This window comes from Mytilus californianus, unplaced genomic scaffold (genome assembly GCF_021869535.1).
Source record: "Mytilus californianus isolate M0D057914Y unplaced genomic scaffold, xbMytCali1.0.p SCAF_4, whole genome shotgun sequence".
Taxonomy (NCBI): Eukaryota; Metazoa; Mollusca; class Bivalvia; order Mytilida; family Mytilidae; genus Mytilus; species Mytilus californianus.
The window spans coordinates 104581211-104603875 of NW_026262690.1; the positions used below are offsets into that span (position 1 = coordinate 104581211).

At 32.9% G+C, this 22665-nt stretch overlaps 1 long non-coding RNA gene across 1 annotated transcript; it reads left to right on the forward strand.

The window, feature by feature from the left end:
- The first annotated feature begins 6634 nt into the window (after nt 1-6634).
- LOC127738971 (uncharacterized) lies at nt 6635-8629 on the forward strand. Its single transcript, XR_008000229.1, has 3 exons — nt 6635-6774; nt 8070-8178; nt 8561-8629. It is a non-coding gene; the product is annotated as an uncharacterized LOC127738971 (long non-coding RNA).
- Nucleotides 8630-22665: the final 14036 nt, after the last annotated feature.

A 22665-nucleotide genomic window follows, 5' to 3' on the forward strand; every position in this document is an offset into this window, starting at 1 on the left:
AATCATCCCACATATTCTTATTTTTATATACAGGTACAAAATTGTCAAATTGAATTTTAAAAAAAGTTTTACAGCGCTGTTAATTTGACCATTTTCTGTTAGGTTTAAAATTACGGTAAACTATTGTAAATATGTATATATCATTTTATCAGTCCCCTTATCCTCTTCTTCACGCTGTCAGGGGTAGATTCTGGAAAAACAATAAACAGTGCAAACATATAAGTCTCACAAAAGTCTTGTGGTTGCATTGCATGCTTAAAAATTGAAAATTGAAAGTATTTTTGTTTTTTGAAAACAATAATTTGAAAACAGACATTACTAAATAGTACAATCTTTACAAACAACAAGTGTTTTGACATTTTAAAGTTTTTCGTTGACGAACAATATTTAAACACTCGACCACCGCGTTAAATTTAATGAAAATTCAAAATTCTCAACTACGGATTCAGATATATATTTAAAATCGTAAAAGTGTCATTCTAAAAAAAATGTACAAATGCAGTCCTTGAGTACCTAAAGACAGATTTTTAATAAAGTCAAATGAAAATTGGATTAGTTTTGTTAATTATATCCCGAACTTATAATTGCCACTAGTAACAAATAAACAAAAGTTCAGAGACTGATAAAAAAAGTAGCACCAAACAGGTACTGGCATCATTGATGGTTTGTCTCTCACCTAAAATCCAATGAATCATGTATTTTTTCTTTCAAAAACGGTAATCCTCATTTAAGTTTTCTCTAACGTTCTGTATACATTTAGATGCAATCAATTGGGTAACAATTTAATTTCTAAATAATCTCTTTTTTAGATACAGTTTTGATCCTACGGTGAATTTTTAAAGACAGTTTGCATACAAGCTATTTTTTACCTAGGCAATTCAAAAATGTAATAAAAAATATACCTTCATGTGCTACTTTTAGCGATAAATGGGGTCGAAATTTTAGACATTTACTGGACATTTCGGTTTATCGGACATTTCTGTCCTTTTAAAAGTCATACCCAACTTTTTTGTTGCAAGAGATAAACGCAAGCGGATTTTTATAAAAACATATGGAACATCTTCTCTACATTTTTGAATTTGTGTAACAATTCTTTGGAAATAACTCGTTTTATCAAAATTTCATGATTTTTGTAAAAAAAAAAAAACGGCATTTATTGCTGTATATTTATCTAATTCAAAAAAAAAAATTCATGGGTGAAATGTTCATAAAAATTGGCACATATAATCCTTGGCTTCATACATAATCAAGCCAAGTGTCATATTTAAAAGAGGTCCATGATATCGTTTTCAAGTTAAATCAGTCTGAATGATAAAAATCAGTCGAAAAACGCATCCTTTCTCGATGTGTAACAGTTTGACGTCGCGAAAAATAACAGTTTACGTTAGCAACGTCATTATCTCCCGTATAACTGTATCGTTTGCCCTTAGATATATAGAGAATATCATATGGCTTTTTCAATATCACATCCGTATCAACCCGAGACACCAATATAATCCCAAGAGCTCTGCTCGAGGGATTATATTGGTTGAGGGTTGATACGGTGTGTGATATTGAAAAAGCCATATCATATACGCTTTATTATATACATGTACCTCACATGGATGTTTTTTATGTGACATGACGTCATACATATAAGGGGATTTGAAATGGCGTCATACAGTTAGAGGTTTGACCTGACGTCATACAGGTTAGGGGTTTGATAAAGCCTTTTATCACATATTTGATACGAATACGTTGGGTTTTGCATATGCAATAACCTCAAAATTGCCCGGGGCAAAAAAGAGGTTATTGGTTATTGTGCCCTGATTCCAAATGACGTGACGTCATTGCGTCCTTAACGACGGCGAACAATGACAGACTTTGTAGAGCAAATGAAAAACGCTAACACAAGAAAAAAAAACTGAAAGTGACATTAAAATTCTAAAGGAGTGGTTAAAAAGTGCCGGAGAATTACGCAATTGTGTATTGCCATATTCCAAAATAAGTGGAAATGTGACAATAAATTTCTATGGAGTAAATGATAAAAACTAAATTTGAAAATGTGATAAAACTTTTGTGATAAAATTTTTAAAAGATTTTACCTGTTATATTTCATTAAATTGTTATAATTGAACTTTTTTCCCTTTTCTGCAGAACTTAAATATGTGATAAATAGATTATAACATGTCTTTTCCATATTGGCCCTGGTATCATCCCTCGACCCATATCGGCCCTCGGCTAAAGCCTCGAGGCCGATATGGGAGTCTCGGGATGATACCAGGGCCAATATGGAAAAGGGCATGTTATAATCTATACCCACTGTGATAAAGCCTATGCAACCGTGCTGATATCGATATCATCACGGGTGGCTGATACAGCACGCTTGCCAATGACTGTATTACACATATAATTTATCTGTATTTACTACTAAGTATATAATAAATACAATACATGTACATTGTCGGAAAATATAAAATTTATTTGTATGAGCTTTAGAAACAGGTTTCGCAGCGAGTACAAATACATTTTATAGTTTCCGACAATGTACATAATATTATATTGTTTTTATCCTGAAATTTCCACCCAACACTTGAAACTTTATTTGTTAAAATCTAAATCATTGTCTCTAATTTTTCAAAGAAATCGACATAGTTTAAACACGGACCGCGAAGAGGACCCCAAAATGAACTGGTACGCAAAAAGAAATATCCACATTACCGCTTGCTCAACATTTAAGAGGGGTAACAGGAGACTTTATTTGTACAAGTACAAATAAAGCAAAAATTTATTTGTGTATTTGTTATTTGTACAATAGTTGGATGATTGCAGGATAAAAAAGTTATGTTGTCCTTGGTGTAACACAAATGCAATCAATCGAGTAAAAATTTAATTTCTTAAAATATTGTCATAAAATAATCTCTCCCATATCCCTTCATTTAGCGCAGGTATGATGTAGACGAAATTGTTATGAGAAAGTATTCCTAAAGAAATTGTCCATATAAAATAAGGCAAACTCCAAGTGTAATAACATTAGTAATGGTTCTTGGAATAATTGAGATTTGAATGCAACAGAAATATTTCAAAAATCAGAAGCCAAGTTCGTTTTTATTTAATTGAAAGCAGAACCATGTCTCGTCTGAAAGGCAACAGTGGGCGTAATTCCATAAAACGGATTATAAACTTTTGGACGATTTTATGCTAAAAATTATATGAATCGTGAAAAACATAATATGATATTTTTTGCGATCAGAGAGCGTAGCGCTACGCCCCCTGGAATTAACCACGGCTGCTTTTCTATCAATCCGTAAAATATGGTTATACAATGTATTAATATCAGTATTATGATATTCTAAATAAAATGATATATATTTTATATTTTGCTCTGACACAATTTATTATGGAAAATAATGTTACACCGTAACAGGGAGTTTTTTTTCTAGAATGAGAGCGTAGATGACCCGAGTTTACTCATTTTCCCCTTGGTGTGTTTCTTGTATCTCTTGTAACTGGTTGAATCACCTTCCTAGTAATAAGAAAATATTTTTACCGATATCTGAAAATTAAATGTACACATTTTCAAAAATTGACCCGATTATGTAACATTTAAACAAAAAACTATCCGTGAAGACGACAATTTAAACGAGAAAAAAGATCTTACCATTGATTTGATTTTCAGATTCCGTGGTCTCCATTTCTCGTATACTCTTCAGTTCTATGCCAGTAATTGTTGTGTGACCGTGTCTTTTTAGTCATTATTTAAGTCATGCGATTAAAAAAAGTTCCAGTTCTCAGAATAAGCATGATATGTTGATGTAAAGTTAATCAAAAGAATCAATGATACGTGATATATACGAAAAGAAATAGGTGTACTCGTGACAGGCTTAAATGCAGATGGTTATATCATGTTATAATATTACCAAAAGGTATATATATATATATATATATATACTCGACGCTGAGGTTGATAAATTATACTTTTTAAAAATGTGGGTATTGTGTCAACACATTTGATTATCGTAACTGTTTAAATACTTTATATAGTAGACAATTTGCAAATTTTTCTCGGTAAAGGTATGGGATAACTGAATCGTTGTCGTTCTTTAATTTCGTATTTGATTTGGCCTTCAAACTGTTTTGATTATAACGCCACTGATTATGTAGATGAAATGCCCTTCTAAGCCTGGTACCTTTGGTGAGTTTTTCACCTCAAAATTGACTATCCTGTACCATTTATTACCTTTTGTTTGCATGAAACGTCCGAACACATCAGGTTGGAAAAATCAATGTAAGATAACAAAAATTGTTCAAAGTCAGATTGCCTTCCCTCTTACTATGGGTTTAAGTTATTTTTTTTTAAATCCTAAATCGATCTTTTGATGTTGTCCCTTATACGATAGATACACGTTCTATTTTTGTCTCGCCTGCGACGAAATTCGCAGTATGCGAGACATAGGTATTACTATACGGCGGCGGCGTAAACTATTTGTTTAAAGCTTTATATTTTAGAAGGTAAAAGACCTGGCTGCTTCATATCTTGTATGCAGATACCTTATGTTACGAAGTTTCCGTCTGTCATATGTCCAATGTCCTTGACCTCATTTTCATGGTCCAGCGACTGCTTGAATAAAACATTTGAGTTTTTTTGTCATCTGAATTTCTCACTTTTTATTATATGGGTTCCTTGCAACGTCTACATGTCCGTCAGACAGGGTTCACCTGACCTTGACCTCATTTCATGTATCAGTGATCAAGGTTAAAGTTACGTGATAAGGTCCGTTTCTCAAATACTATATGCAGTAGGTCAACAATATGTGGTGTATGGAATGATCACATGTAATGGGTACATGTCAGTCTGGCAGGTTTCATCTGACCTTGACCACATTTTCATGGTTCATTGGTCAATGTTAAGTTTTTTGTGTTTTGGTCTGTTTTTCTAGTACTTTAAGCAATAGGTCAACTATATTTGGTGTATGGAATGGTTTTAAGGTGTATATGTCTGTCTGGCAGGTATCATCTGACCTTGACCCCATTTTCATGGTTCATTGGTCAATGTGAAGTTTTTTTGTTTTGGTCGGTTTTCAATTATCATAAGCAATAGGTTAATTATATTTTGTGTATAAAAAAATTGTAAGGTGTATATGTCTGTCTGACAGCATTTATCTGACCTGAGTTTCTGTGATGTGTTTAGTTAAACCTTTATCTTTAAGACTTTCAACATAAAATCAATGGTCAGTAAAGCAGGCGAGACATTTCAGCGTGTGCACTCTTGTTAATGTATTTTTCAGGTTTTTTTTAAAAACTTATTTCAACTTGAAAATTCTGCATGAAAATAAATAAACAGTCCAACAGTTTACATGCAAAAAAAACCCAAAAGAAAATTATGTTTTAAATATGAATTTTGAAGAAAAGCAACATTTTTCACCACTATCAAAATGTGTATACCTTTTCGACGAAATAGCACTAGAGTATTTGTATAAAGACGAAGGGATGGGTTCAGTTCTTTGTAGCTCCTTTGCTTAAAATTCTTCCAGAGATTTTGTAACATTACACTTTTAAAACTTACTATTTGCACTGATGGCTTGGAATAAGCACTATAAGGTCAAACGTGAAATTTGCAGTCCAATCTCCTTATTATTATATTCAAATTCGACTTGGACTAAGAACTGTTTCTTTTTACAAAAATAGCTATGTTAGTGTGACCTGTACATAGATTGAATTTGACGTTAGTAGCTTTACGTGTTTCATGATACAGTCATGCTCTTTCATCGTCTGTCGACCATACCATACAATGATAGAAAATGTATTCCTACTCAGTCTACTCATTATTAAAGTCACATGAAACTTCAAACTTAAAAAAAAAAGTTGAATATGTTTTATATACTAGTACTTGAATGGCTAAGTTTTACTAAAAAACAAGTGTACGTGAACTTTCTTGTAAAAGAAAATGAAAGAATGCCGTAAACAAACGTGCACTGGAAGGTAAATAGTAATAACTGATTCTTAAAGAACTAGATAAATACACCAAATCATTTAACAACTGTTAAGAAAAAGGATAATTAACATATGGGAACGCATGTAAAATATTGATTTAAAATAAAATATCATGGCTCTATCAATTCACTTATTTTTCACATGTCCCACGTATTCTGTGTTGATTGGATATCAATGACCATCAATGTCACAATCCATAATACTTCGGCAACAAACTCAAAATTTAATTAGCTTGCGATCAACAATCACTGAATGATATATTATTTTTCGATACGTCACTGAATGTAAAAAAAAACGTGCATATATTCATTTTTGCTGTGCATGTACTGATTTTGTGTCATGGATGGATACCCAATATCATTTGTATTTTAGACATTAATAGAGCTGTGTCGCATTAGCATTCCCCGCCTTTTACGTGTTATCAGAAACTATTTGGCAATGTTTAACTGATGATATCCCGTAAATAAATTAGTTACACCCAATACATATATATTCTATATTCAGATGGAGTTCAACAAGATTTCATAAAAATACCATTTACCGCCGAATTACGTATTCTTCACCTTTTAAATAGGTCCTTGGTCCCTTTTCAGTTCGCTCTACTGTCTTGTTCATGATGTAAACACTAGTTCCCTAGTTACACTTAGTAACGTCAATGATGTCGACGCGCAAGAAGAAACTGTATGCTGCTCTCTTCATTTTGTTAGTTTTAAGTCTCATAGCCTTTCGTGCATCAAGTACTTTGCCTGTTGATGTCTGTAACGTCGAAGCTGGTCCAGTAGTTAAATGGTTAATGAGTAGGTCAGTATAATTTATACATATATCTTCTTACGCGTTGAATCTCTTAGTCGATACCAGAACTCATGTGTTGATTTGTTATAATGCATATATATTCTGAATTCAAATAATATACAATTACTTGCTTATAACAGTGTTTATATTGGTACAGTAGTTATGCCTAATATAATCTCTCTTTCGAAGTGTTTAAATTTAGAGAACATAATTATTATTTATAGAATTGCTACTCTTTAAAGTTGATTATTGGAAACCATGTGGCACATTTGGAGCATATGCGTTGACATTCCCATTTGTCATGTGCATGCTAAAGGACACGTGCAATAACTTTTCGAATTTTCATAGATGTCCTGCTTCGTGTTGACAATTTCTTTTCACTACCTTATATTCTTGAACAAAAAATGCTTTATTATATCATACACTCACCGACCAATTATTAGAACACTGATTAATACAACGAAGTATCTTTTTACTTTTTAGTTTTGGACCTTTTCGGTGATACCAGCTCTTCAAAATTTCTTTTACTTGTAGGATTTGAAATATTTTAGCCTCGATCATCGCTGAAGAGACATTAATTCTCGAAATCGGCATCTGGTTATGTAGTATTGGTACCGTTTTCTGCGTTAAAACCGCTGCTTGTGGACTGTCAGTCCCCCTTTTATGTCGGTTAAAAGCTCAATAGAGCTTGTGTTTTGTACTTGTTTATCTACTATACCGACTCTAAATAAAGCTTATTTATTTATTGTATTATTACTCTGGTATCACCAAACCAGTATCTAGTTCTTCGGTACCGGCCAATACATACGGATTTCAGTTTATTAAAATTTGATGTAAAACTTAGAAATCATTTGAAATTAAGCAGCTATGTATCTCTCTCGTACAAAGCTCTTATACAATGTCCAGGTTTGGCAATATTGTGTGTCCTTTTTTTTTTAATTTTACCAGTTTTTGGTTTTGGTTATCAAATACTTTGGCCTCGAGCATCACTGAGGAGACTTTGATTGTCTAAATGCGCATTTGGTGCGGTAAAATGAGTACCGTTTAATGTGATTACCGATATTCTATCAAAATGTAAGTAGTAAACTATGGCAAATGCCAAGCAAAGACTTTTAGATTAATCAGAGGATTAACAGTTACCAGAAATTGTATCGAAGCAGTGTCGGGTATATTAAATTGCTCCAGTTGCCTCCATCAGGGATGCTAAGGGTTAAATGTTTGGGAAACCAAAAATGCAAGTTTGCAAATTTTATGTGCAGCAATGTAATCAATCGTTATTTCAGCTACACATTTGTATATTTTAGTGAATTCGTCGAAAGTTTTTGTCATCTCTAGTGAACAGAAGAGTTATAATATTTTCTTACAACCTGTCCCCAGTACAAATCCATCGATCTGTTGACAGAATTGGAAAATGTAAGAATTGCATATTCTTTTTATTGTATTATTTTTTTTGTATGGTTTGTTTACTTTCTTATTTACCTTTTCTTAGTTTGTTATCCGCTTATTCTTTTTAAATTTGCTCTGAGACTATACTTAACCACTCTTTTCTATGTTATATTCTCAGATCTGATTTGTGTCTTTTTTATTTGTGCCCATCATGTTTTTGGTAAACCTTTTGTATTATAGACCACTATAAGACTTAGAACTCTATCTTTTTCATCCTTTCTTCTGCATTCATACAAACGAATACTAGTACTTGAGGTACATTCAATCATGTTCTTAAAAATATTATCATTAGTCTTTTTTTTGCGTTTGTTTGTGTTTCATTAAATAAAAAAATCTTTATTTTTTCAAGTTTTCAGGGTTGCCAATGAAAAGTGAGAGCTGTGGTAATGTCTTTTAGGAGATATACACCATTTGTCACATACTTCCTTTGTTTTGTTCTAATTTAAATAAAGAATACTTTGTTTAATATTCTGTTAGTTTATTACTTCTAATTGCCTCTCTATCAACATCACAGCTACTATAATAAAAAAAGAAACAACGTAGGTAGTGCAAGGAATAATTTTTGATTTTTTACATTTTTTAAACACTTAAGTGTCTACTTCAGTCGATTCAATTAGTTTATGTAAAAGATTTGAACTGATTTGGTCATTAAAGGCGCTCAAATTAAAGCTTAAGTATGAAAAATCTATCAAATATGCCATAAAACGTCACTTTTCAGATGGTTTTTGTCTAAAATGTAAGTGGCCGCATTTGTGTTTAGTCTCAACCTTTATATATGTTATGTATTATCATCAAATACAACATATATTTAAATATTAAGACAGAAACACAAATGCGGCCACTTCCGTTTTAGACAAAAACTGTCTTAAAATTAGCACAAATGATAAAATTGTGAAGATTTCAGCAATTTTGCATGAATTTATGATGCTAGTACCTGATGCATGTGCATTGTATTGTCAAAAATAGGCCATATTTATGAAACAAAAGTATTCTACTTTCCAATAAATAGCTAAAAGTTTACATTTCAACAACTTTATAAAATGCTATATTTTGGGGCCTAACAGGGGTGTTACCGGGCCTACTCCTTTGATCACGACTGAATTGTATGTTGAAATATCAAGGTTTTGCTGCAGGTATCACATAAACTTAAAATGATCAATGGTCCATGAACATGAGTTCAATGTCAGACGGATTTGTACACCTTACAATAACTCAATTAATCAAATATATTTGACCTTTTGCTTAGAATGTCCGAGAATCTATTGCTTCTATCCACACCTTTTGGTCTCTGGTGGATAGGCAATCATGTCACATCTCCTTATCGTTGATCAACGATCCATGAAAATGAGGTCAAGGTCAGAAGAACCGTTGCCGTCTCAGAGAGTCACGTTCTAAAAATCATTGCATATATCAAATACAGTTAACTAATTGCTTAGGGTATCTGAGAAACTGTCGTTGGTCATTGTAACTTTGAAATCAGGAACAACAATGTTAGTGCACTTCCTTTGCTTTAGATGTTTTCATGTACGTATGGTGATTTTGTGTCTCGAATTGATACACCATATCCTTTCTTTTCCATTATGTACACATTACAATCATTCCATACCCCAAATACAGTGGACCTATTTCTTACAGTTAAACGGATCTAATCGTGAAAACTGAACTTTACCGATGAACCATGAAATGAGGTCACGGTCAGGCGAACCCCGTCTGATGGACATGTATACATGACAATGATTTGTATAGTTAGACCAGAGACATATGTATATATGTCTCTGGTTAGACTATACAAATCCTTGATTTTATCAGGAACATATATATTGATATATAGATATACTGTTCCCAGATTTTATATACCAGATAAAATTAAAAGTAATCTCATGATATATCCATTGGTTATTAATGATAGAAACTAATGATGTTTAACAACATAATTTGTAATAATAGAATAGGTAAATACACAATGTTTCAATAGTCAAAAGAAACATATGAAAACATCTAATAAGACTATTGAGATCAAAAGTTGTGTAATAAGATTTTTAAGAGTAAGGCAAGGAAGTGACAGTACTTTTTTCAAGGTATTTTTAAGACTGACAATTTCTGTCATGTTTATATGGATTGAGGAAATTGTATATTTTTTTTAAAATGGTCCATGAAATGCGTATAGGATTATGTTCGATGAAGGCCCAATTTGGCCCCGAATATGAAGTCAACTGTTTCAACTAAAAATAAAGTACTCCGCTGGGCGCAGCTTGATACGACCGCAGAGGTCGAACCCTGAACAGTTGGGGCAAGTATGGACACAACATTTAAGCTTAAAACAGCTCTGAATTTGGATTGTGATTGAATATTTGACACAGCATAGGTTTGTGACACAAAATGAATGTGGTCAAAGAACTGAAAAAATTGAAATTGGATATTTACCTATTATGGTCCAATATTCAAAATGTAAGTACATGGTTAGAATCAGCATATCAAAGAACCCCAAGAAATTTTTGATGAAATCAAACAAAAGTTTAATTTAGGACCTTTTGGACCTCAATGTGGACCAATTTGATAACGAAGCCCAAAATCCAAAATCTAAATATATGGTTAGATTCAGCATTTCAAAGAACCCAATAAATTCAATTTTTGTTGAAATCAAACAAAGTTTAATTTTGGACCCTGATTTGGACCAACTTGAAAACTGAGCCCAAAATAAAAAATCTAAATATATGTTTATTAAAAGACAATATAAGCTTAGTTTTTAAAGGAGTTCCCTTCATCAAAAAAAAATAAATGGGGAACATGTCCATGGGACACAGATGATGCCCACGCTTGCATATAACGTTATAAAGGGACATAACTCAAAAATGGTAAAAGTGACACTACCCAAATTTGAACTTGATCTGAGTTTTGTGATAATTAGCATTGTGTATAAGTTTTATAACATTTGGTTGAGGCAAACTAAAGAAAGAGAACTGAAACGAAATTCAGCAATTTTTCAATTTGTAAAGGGGCATAACTTTAGAATGACAAAAATGACGCCACCAAAATTCAAAGTTGATCTTTGTTTTGTGGTAATAAGCATTGTGCATAAGTTTCATAACATTTGGTTGAAGCAAACTTAAGTTAGAGAATGGAAACAAAAAAATCAGCAATTTTTCCAATTGCAAAGGGGCATAACTCTAGAACAGTAAAAGTGACGACACCAAAATTCAAAGTTGATCGGTGTATTGTGGTAATAAGCATTGTTTATAAGATTCATAACATTTGGTTGAGGGAAACTAAAGTTAGAGAACAGAAACCAATTTTGGGACATACAGACGGACGAACAGACAAACATACAGACTAGGGTAAAACTTAATGCGCCCTCCGCTAAGGAGGGGGCATAAAAATATATATAGCATTCAGAAAATTACTTTATACAGAATAAAAAACAAACCTACCACAAAATTCTTCAAACAATTTACCAAAGAAAAGAAAAAAATAAATTTCAAAATATCATGTATCATTAATACAATGTCTTTAAAAAATCTTTAAACTTATCTGTAATTATCTAATGATGAACAGTAAATTTCAAACTATCTCTATACATAATTTCTTCTCTTAAATTAGATATGATGCTGTATCTATTTTTAACTATGACTCAACTTAAAATTTTGATTAATTGTGCAATACATCTCTGAATTTAGATTTTGATTAATGATTTGATATAACATAGTTTTTGACACAGAATGAATGTGGTCTAAGTACTTAAATTATTTAAAATTGGACCATTACCAACATGACCAATTATGGTCCCATATCCAAATTCTAAATATATGGTCGGAATCAGCATATCAAAGAAACCCAAGAATTCAATTTTTGAAGAAATACAACAAAGTTTAATTTTGGACCCTTTAGACGTAAATGTGAACCAATTTGATAACAGGACCAAAAATCCAAAATCTAAATACACACTTAAATTCAGCATATCAAAGAATCCTATATATTCTATTTTTATTGAAATCAAACAAAGTTTGATTTTGGACCCCAATTTCAACCAACTTGAAAACTGCAAAAAATTTAATTATTCGCTTAGATTCAGCATATCACAGAATTCCCAAAACTAGTTTTTGTTAAAATCATACTAAGTTTAATTTTAGACCTTAATGTGGACCAGTTTGAAAAACGGGCGAAAAATCAAAAATTTAAAACACTGTTAGATTGCACATTAAAGAACACCAATAATTAAATTTTTGATGAAATCAAATAAAGTTTAATTTTGGACCCCAATTTGGACCAACTTTAAAAACCAAGCCCAAAATCAAATAAAATGCTCCGCAGGGCGCAGCTTGATACGACCGCAGAGTTCGAACCCTGAACAGTTGGGGCAAGTATGGACACAACATTCAAGCTTGATACAGCTCTGAATTTGGATTGTGATTAAATATTTGACACAGCATAGGTTTCTGACACAGAATGAATGTGGTCTAAGAACTCAAAAATTTTAAATTGGACATTCACCTATTATGGTCCAATATCCAAATCTAAATACATGGTTAGATTCAGCATATCAAAGAACCCCAAGAATTCATTTTTTTATGAAATCAAACAAAGTTTCATTTTAGACCCTTTTGACCTCAATGTGGACAAAGTTGATAACGGGGCCCAAAAATCAAAAATCTAAATACATGGTTAGATTCAGCATATCAAAGAACCCCATATATTCAATTTTTGTTGAAATCAAACAAAGTTTAATTTTGGACCCCGATTTGGACCAACTTGAAAACTGGGCCCATAATCAAAAATCTAAATACATGTTTAGATTCAGCATATCAAAGAACCCTAAAAATTCAATTTTTGTTAAAATCAAACTAAGTTTAATTTTGGACCCTTTGGACCTTAATGTAGACCAATTTGAAAACGGAACCAAAAATTAAGCATCTAAATACACGGTTAGATTCGACATATCAAAGAACACCAATAATTAAATTTTTGATGAAATCAAATAAAGTTTAATTTTGGACCCCAATTTGGACCAACTTTAAAAACCAAGCCCAAAATCAAATAAAATGCTCCGCAGGGCGCAGCTTGATACGACCGCAGAGTTCGAACCCTGAACAGTTGGGGCAAGTATGGACACAACATTCAAGCTTGATACAGCTCTGAATTTGGATTGTGATTAAATATTTGACACAGCATAGGTTTCTCACACACAATGAATGTGGTCTAAGAACTCAAAAATTTTAAATTGGACATTCACCTATTATGGTCCAATATCCAAATCTAAATACATGGTTAGATTCAGCATATCAAAGAACCCCAAGAATTCATTTTTTTATGAAATCAAACAAAGTTTCATTTTAGACCCTTTTGACCTCAATGTGGACAAAGTTGATAACGGGGCCCAAAAATCAAAAATCTAAATACATGGTTAGATTCAGCATATCAAAGAACCCCATATATTCAATTTTTGTTGAAATCAAACAAAGTTTAATTTTGGACCCCGATTTGGACCAACTTGAAAACTGGGCCCATAATCAAAAATCTAAATACATGTTTAGATTCAGCATATCAAAGAACCCTAAAAATTCAATTTTTGTTAAAATCAAACTAAGTTTAATTTTGGACCCTTTGGACCTTAATGTAGACCAATTTGAAAACGGAACCAAAAATTAAGCATCTAAATACACGGTTAGATTCGACATATCAAAGAACCCCAATAATTCAATTTTTGATGAAATCAAACAAAGTTAAATTTTGGACCCTTTGGACCTCAATGTGGACCAATTTAAAAACGGGGCCCAAAATCCAAAAACTTAATACACGGTTAGATTCAGCATATTAAAGAACCCCAAGAATTCAAGAATAAAACCCCATTGAAATTGATCAAGAAATAAGCAATTTATACGAAGTATCTTCTTTTGCACAATATAGTGCAATTGAATATTTCTTGCTATTGCGCAATACTGTACAATTGACAATTTCTTGCTATTGCGCAATATTGTGCTATTGGATATTTCTTGCTATTGCGCAATACTGTACAATTGAAGATTTCTTGCTATTGCGCAATACTGTGCAATTGAAGATTTCTTGCTATTGTGCAATACTGTGCAATTGAAAATTTCTTGCTATTGCACAATACTTATTATATAATAATTTACACATCCTGTTTGGTGTGTATCTCCTACCATATCATTATTATTTGCTTTTAAATATAAATCAGAAATAACCAACTTAATGGAAAATTTTAAAAGAAAAAAAAAGGAAAAAAAGAAAAAAAAAGAAAAAAGAAAAAAAAAAAAACCCTAATTTTTTGAACCCCCTTATGATTCATCACCCCCAAACTCAATCCCAGCCTTCCCTTTGTGGTATGGTACCTTGCAGTACAATTTCAGAGAGATCCATACACTAGTACTTGAACACAAGTTATTGTCTGGAAACTAGAAAAATGTGTTTTCTGGCCCCTTTCTGGCCCCCAATTCCTAAACGTTTACGGCAATTACCCCCAAACTCAATTCCAGCTTTTCCTTTGTGATATGGAACCTTGTAGTACAATTTCAGAAATATCCAAACACTTACACACAAGTTATTGTCATGAAACTAGAAAAATGCTTGTTTTTTGCCCCTTTTTTGGCCCCTAATTCCTATAATTTTGAGGCAATTACCCCCAAAATCAATTACAGCCTTCCCTTTGTGATATGGAACCTTGTGGTACAATGTCAGAGAGATCCATACACTTACACACAAGTTATTGTCTGGAAATTACAAAAATGCTTATTTTTGGCCCCTTTTTGGCCCCTAATTCCTTAACTGTTGGTACCATTACCCCCAAAATCAATCCCAACTTTCCTTTTGTGGTATTGAACCTTATGGTAAAATTTCATGGAGATCCATTCACTTAAACTAAAGTTAGAGTGCGAAAACCAATGTGTCTTCGGACGACGCAGGACGACGACGACAAATACGACGACGATGCCAAAGTCATACCAATATACGACCAAAAATTTTTTAATTTTTGCGGTCGTATAAAAAATTAAAACATGTTGGATTGGGTATGTCAAAGAACCCCAACCATTCATTTTTCTTTAAATCAAACAAAGTTTAATTTTGGACCCTTTGGACCTTAATATGGACCAATTTGAAAACAGGCCCCAAAATTAAAAATCTAAATACATGATTAGATTTAGCATAATAAAGATCACCAATAATTCAATTTTTGAAGAAATCAAAAAAGTTTAATTTTGGACCCTTTGAACCTCAATATGGATCATTTCAAAAACAGACCCAAAATCCAAATAATAAATAGCCAATTAGATTCAGCATATTAAAGAACCCCAAGAGTTCAAGACTTTGAATTAAACCCCATTGAAATTGCTTAAGAAATGAGCAATTCATACAAAGTATTACAAAAGAATTATTTTTGGCCCCTTTAAACTAAACTGTTACGGTCATAACCCCTAATATCAATCCTAATTTCTATATTATGGTATATTCTATATATTAACACCCTGTGGTACAATTAAATAGCAATAAATAGACTTCTACTCAAGTTATTGTCCAGAAAATCCTAGTTATTTTCCCCTTTTCGGCCCCTAACTATTAAACGGTTTAGACCATGACCCCAACTTTCCTTTTGAAGTATGGAACCTTGGTGTAAAATTTCATAAAGATCCTTACTCTTATACACAAATTATTGTCCTGAAAAATGAAAAATGCTTGCTTTTGCCCCCTGTTTGGCCTTAATTACTAAACAGCTACAACAATAACCCCCAAAATAAATCCCAACCTTCCTATTGTGGTATGGAACCTAGTGCTTAAATTTAATCAAAATCTATACTCTTGCACACCAATTATTGTGCTGAAACATGAAAAATGCTTGTTTTTGGCCCCTGATTACTAAACAGCTACGACAATAACCCCAAAAATAAATCCCAATCTTCCTATTGTGGTATGGAACCTTGTGCTAAAATTTAATAGAGATCCATACACTTATACTCAAGTTATTGTCTGTGAACCTGACAAAAAATTGTTTTTGTAAGACCCTTTGTGGCCCCTAATTCCTAAACAGCTATGCCAATAACCCCCAAAATTAATCCCAACCTTCCTATTGTGGTGTGGAATCTTGTGCCAAAATTTTGACCAGAGGAATATCTATTATACTCAAGTTATTATCTTAAAACCAGACAAATAATTGTTTTTGGCCCCTTTCTGGTCCCTAATCACAAAACAGCTAAGACAATAACCCCAAAATCTATCCCAACCCTTCTATTGTGGTATGGAACCTTGTGCTAAAATTTCTTACACATCCATACACTTATACTAAAGTTATTGTCTGCAAATCAATTTATTTTCCATGAACCAGTAAAACTGACCTTTTTAGGCCCCTAATTACAAAACCGCTAGGACAATAGCCTCCAATAAATTGCTTCGCTGAGCGCAGTTGTATACGACCGCAGATGTCCAACCCTGAAAAGTTGGGGCCAAAATGGACACAATATTCATGCTTGATACAGGTCTGAATTTGGATTGTAATTAAATTTTTGACACATAAAAGGTTTCTGACACAGAATAACTGTAGTCAAAGAACTTCAAATTGGTTATATGATTTGAATTTATATTAAATTTTTCGCTTTTGTGCAATACACTATGCAAATTGACTCCCCCCCCCCCCCCCCCCCCAAAAAAAAAAAAAAAATTTTACCCCGTTTTTTTGCGTTTGTGCAATACACTATGCTGTTGAATATTAACCCCCCAAAAAAAATATTTGAAGAAATTTTCTTTTAATTTCTGAAATCTGAAATGAGAAAAATTGTCCCCCTCCAATTTTTTTCACCTCCCCCTTTCCCTTATTCCAAAAAATAATTCTTTCCCTCAAGTTATGGTCAGTATCTCAGACAATCATCATTTCTTAATACATAATTTACAAACAGTGTAAGGGAGGTAATCAAACATTGTTATTTAAATTGATTTGGATTTTGATTTGGATTACCTCCCTTACACTGCTTTTAAATTGTCTCAATTGTCCTTGAACCAGAAAAACCCTTGTTTTCCCCCTTTTTTTGCCCCTAATTCCTAAATGGTTTGAGCCATAACCCCCAAAGTCAATCCTAACCATCCCTTTGTAGGATGGAAACTTGTGGTATAATTTCAGAGAGATGCATACACTTTAACACAAGTTATTGTCTGGAAACTACAATAAAATGCTCCGCTGGGCGCAGCTTGATACGACCGCAGAGGTCGAACACTGAACAGTTAGGGCAAGTATGGACACAAAATTCAAGCTTAATAAAGCACTGAATTTAGATTGTGATTAAATATTTGACACAGCATAGGTTTCTGACACAGAATGAATGTGATCTAAGAACTTAAAATTTTTTAATTTACCTATTCAAACCATATCATTATTATTTGCTTTTATATATAAATCAGAAATAACCAATTTAAAATGGAAAATTTTAAAGAAAAATAAAATGCTTCGCTGGGCGCAGCTTGATACGACCGCAGAGGTCGAACCCTGAACAGTTGGGGCAAGTATGGACACAACATTCAAGCTTGATACAGCTCTGAATTTGGATTGTGATTAAATATTTGACACAGCATAGGTTTCTGACACAGAAAGAATGTGGTCTAAGAACTTCAATTTTTTTAATTTACCTATTATGGTCCAATGTCCAAAATCAAAATACATGGTTAGATTCAGCATATCAAAGAACCCCATATATTCAATTTTTGTTGAAATCAAACAAAGTTTAATTTTGGACCCCAACTTGGACAAACTTGAAAACTGGTCCCATAATCAAAAATCTAAACACATGTTTAGATTCAGCATATCAAAGTACCCAAAGAATTCAATTTTTGTTAAAATCAAACTAAGTTTAATTTTGGACCCTTTGGACCTTAATGTAGACCAATTTAAAAAACGGGACCCAAAAATTAAAAATCTAAAAACACGGTTAGATTTGGCATATTAAAGAACCCCAATAATTCAATTTTTGATGAAATCAAACAAAGTTTAATTTTGGACCCTTTTGACCTCAATATGAACCAATTTGATAGGGGGCCCACAAATAAAAAATCTAAATACATGGTAAGATTCAGCATATCAAAGAACCCCATATATTCAATTTTTGTTGAAATCTAACAAAGTTTAATATTGGACCCCAATTTGGACCAACTTGAAAACTGGGCCAAAAACTAAAATCTAAGTACATGTTTAGATTCAGCATATCAAAGAACCCCATATATTCAATTTTTGTTGAAATCAAACAAAGTTTAATTTTGGACCCCAACTTGGACAAACTTGAAAACTGGGCCCATAATCAAAAATCTAAACACATGTTTAGATTCGACATATCAAAGAACCCCAAAAATTCAATTTTTTTTAAAATCAAACTAAGTTTAATTTTGGACCCTTTTGACCTCAATATGAACCAATTAGATAACGGGGTCCACAAATAGAAAATCTAAATACATGGTTAGATTCAGCATATCAAAGAACCCCATATATTCAATTTTTGTTGAAATCAAACAAAGTTTAATTTTGGACCCCAATTTGGACCAACTTGAAAACTGGGCCAGAAATCAAAAATCTAAATACATGTTTAGATTCAGCATATCAAAGAACCCCATATATTCAATTTTTGTTAAAATCAAACAAAGTTTAATTTTGGACCCTTTGGACCTTAATGTAGACCAATTTGAAAACTGGACCCGAAATTAAAAATCTAAATACACGGTTAGATTTGGCATAACAAATAAATAAATGTGGTCAAAGATTTTACAAATCTAATGCGCCATACTGGTCTTCCTTTATAAATATGCATTTCTTTAAACATAATTTAAAAGCAGTGTAAGGGAAGTAACCAAAACGTTGTATTTGGATTACCTCCCTTACACTGTTTTAAATTATCTAAATTGTTCATTAACCATTACTTTATACATTATTTAAAAGCAGTGTAAGGGAGATAATTTCAATGATGTATTTGATTTATCTCCCTTACACTGCTTTAAATTATGTTTTGTACTAAAGTATTTGTCCATTAATGAGGACAACCTTGTTTTTCTCCCTTTTTTGCCCCTAATTCCTAAACGGTTTGAGCAATAACCCCCCAAAGCAAATCCTAACCATCCCTTTGTGGTATGGAAACTTGTAGTATAATTTCAGAGAGATCCATACACCGTTCCACAGTTATTGTCTGGAAACTAGAAAATGCTTATTTTTGGCCCCTTTTTGGCCCCTAATTCCTTAACTGTTGGTACCATAACCCCCAAAATCAATCCCCACCTTCCTTTTGTGGTATTGAACCTTATGGTAAAATTTCATAGAGATCCATTCACTTAAACTAAAGTTAGAGTGCGAAAACTAATGCGTCTTCGGACGACGACGCCGGACGACGACGACGACGACGCCAACGTCATACCAATATACGACCACAAAAAATTTTTTGCGGTCGTATAAAAAGGGAAAAAAAATCCCCCCTCAAATTTTTTGAACCCCCTTATGATTCATCACCCCCAAACTCAATCCCAGCCTTCCCTTTGTGGTATGGTACCTTGCAGTACAATTTCAGAGAGATCCGTACACTTGAACACAAGTTATTGTCTGGAAACTTGAAATATGCTTGTTTTTTGGCCCCAAATTCCTAAACGTTTAGGGCAATTACCCCCAAACTCAAACCCAGCTTTTCCTTTGTGATATGGAACCCTGTAGTACAATTTCATAAAGATCCATACACTTACACACAAGTTATTGTCCTGAAACTAGAAAAATGCTTGTTTTTTTGCCCCTAATTCCTCAAATTTTGAGGCAATTACCCCGAAAATCAATCCCAGTTTTCCTTTTGTGGTATGGTACCTTGCAGTACAATTTCAGAGAGATCCGTACACTTGAACACAAGTTATTGTCTGGAAACTTGAAAAATGCTTGTTTTTTGGCCCCTTATTCCTAAACGTTTAGGGCAATTACCCCCAAATTCCTAAACGTTTAGGGCAATTACCCCCAAACTCAAACCGAGCTTTCCCTTTGTGATATGGAACCTTGTAGTACAATTTCATAAAGATCCATACACTTACACACAAGTTATTGTCCTGAAACTAGAAAAATGCTGGTTTTTTTTCCCCTTTTTGGCCCCTAAATCCTAAAATTTTGAGGCAATTGCCCCCAAAATCAATCCCAGTCTTCCCTTTGTGGTATGGTACCTTGCAGTACAATTTCAGAGAGATAAAATTGAGAATGGAAATGGGGAATGTGTCAAAAAGACAACAACCCGACCATAGAACAGACAACAGCAGAAGGTCACCAACAGGTCTTCAATGCAGCGAGAAATTCCCGCACCCGGAGGCGTCCTTCAGCTGGCCCCTAAACAAATATATATACTAGTTCAGTGATAATGAACGCCATACTAAACTCCAAATTGTACACAAGAAACTAAAATTAAAAATAATACAAGACTGACAAAGGCTAGAGGCTCCTGACTTGGGACAGGCGCAAAAATGCGGTGGGGTTAAACATGTTTATGAGATCTCAACCCTCCCCCTATACCTCTAGCCAATGTAGAAAAGTAAACGCATAACAACACGCACATTAAAATTCAGTTCAAGAGAATTCCGAGTCTGATGTCAGAAGATGTAACCAAAGAAAATAAACAAAATGACAATAATACATAAATAACAACAGACTACTAGCAGTTAACTGACATGCCAGCTCCAGACTTCAATTAAACTGATTGAAAGATTATGTCTTCATCATATGAATATCAGGCACAATCCTTCCCGTTAGGGGTTTAGTATCATACCATCATAACATATATGAGAAGAACATAACCCGTGTCATGCCAACAACTGGTTTTTAAATAAATGTGTTTAGTGCCGATGCAAAGACCCTATAAGTGAATCAATATTAACGCCAAAATATGCAATCTTTAATGACCTGACAACAGTATCGTAACTATATCCCTTCTTAATAAGTCTATTTAAAGGTTTTGTTAGCTTCAGAGGTGAATACTGACATTTTTGTGCTTTATAAAGAATATTTCCATAAAAAATTGGATGTGAAATACCTGAACGTATAAGAAGTCTGCATGTTGAGCTATATTTACGAATGATGTCCTTATACCGATGATAAAATTTAGTATATGTTTTGACTAGTTTGTGATATCGAAAACCCTGGTGTAATAATTTTTCAGTAATACATAAATTTCTCTCGTTAAAATCTAAAACATTGTTACATACACGAGCGAATCGTACAAGTTGAGATATATAAACACCGTAAGATGGTGACAAGGGAACGTCACCATCTAAAAATGGATAATTAACGATAGGAAAAGAAAAATCATCTCTTTTATCATATATTTTAGTATTAAGCTTTCTGTTAATGATATAGATATCAAGATCGAGGAAAGGGCAGTGGTCATTGTTAGTATTAGCTTTATTTAAAGTAAGTTCAACAGGATAAATTTCTTTAGTATACATACTGAAGTCGTCATTATTGAGAGCCAAAATATCATCCAAATATCTAAAAGTATTATTAAATTTGTGTATCAGATGTTGTTTCGATCGGTCTTTGCTGATTTTTGTCATAAATTGTAACTCATAGCAATACAAAAAAAGGTCCGCAATAAGTGGTGCACAGTTAGTCCCCATTGGAATTCCGATAACCTGACGATATACGGAATCTCCAAAGCGAACAAAAATGTTATCTAGTAAAAATTCAAGGGCATATATAGTATCAAAGCATGTCCAATTGACATAGTTTTTTTGTTTATTGCTACTAAAAAATGACCTAAAAGAGTTTGAACATATATATTCACATTCTGACTTTTTAAATGCCCATTTAATTAGGTGTGTGAATTTTTTCTTAATGAGAATGTGAGGCAATGTGGTATATAGGGTAGAAAAATCAAAACTTTGAACAGATTCAAAATCACCAATATATGCATGCAATTTATCAAGTACTTCCAACGAGTTCTTGACACTCCAAAAGTAATTAATTCCACTATTTTCGAAGGCCTTATTTGAACAATTTATTATCAGGTTTTTGATTGTACCAAGTGTACTGGTAAGAAGTATAGACACTTTAGTAGTGGAACAATGGCTTGAAGACGAAATGAATCTATATTTGTAAGGTGTTTTGTGTAGCTTCGGAAGCCAATACATAGTTGGAACTTTCATTGTATTTGGTTCTGCTTGTAAAGCGGTAACTAAAAGTTTATGTTTGTTACAGATGTCGTTTTCTGAAAATGGAGTCAGTTGGAATGTTGGTGAATTGGTGATTTCTTTTTTCAGAACCTCAATGTAAAATTTACGTCATACAATAATAATATTATTAGCAGCTTTATCGGCCGGGACAAAAACAAATTCCTTGGCTAGTTCTTTTAGTTTATGTTTGATACGAGAAATAGGTTTATTGTGGTTATTGTTAAGAGTAAAATGTTCTTTAAAATGTTGAATACGTATATCAACTATGTTCATTACTGATTTAAAAAAAGA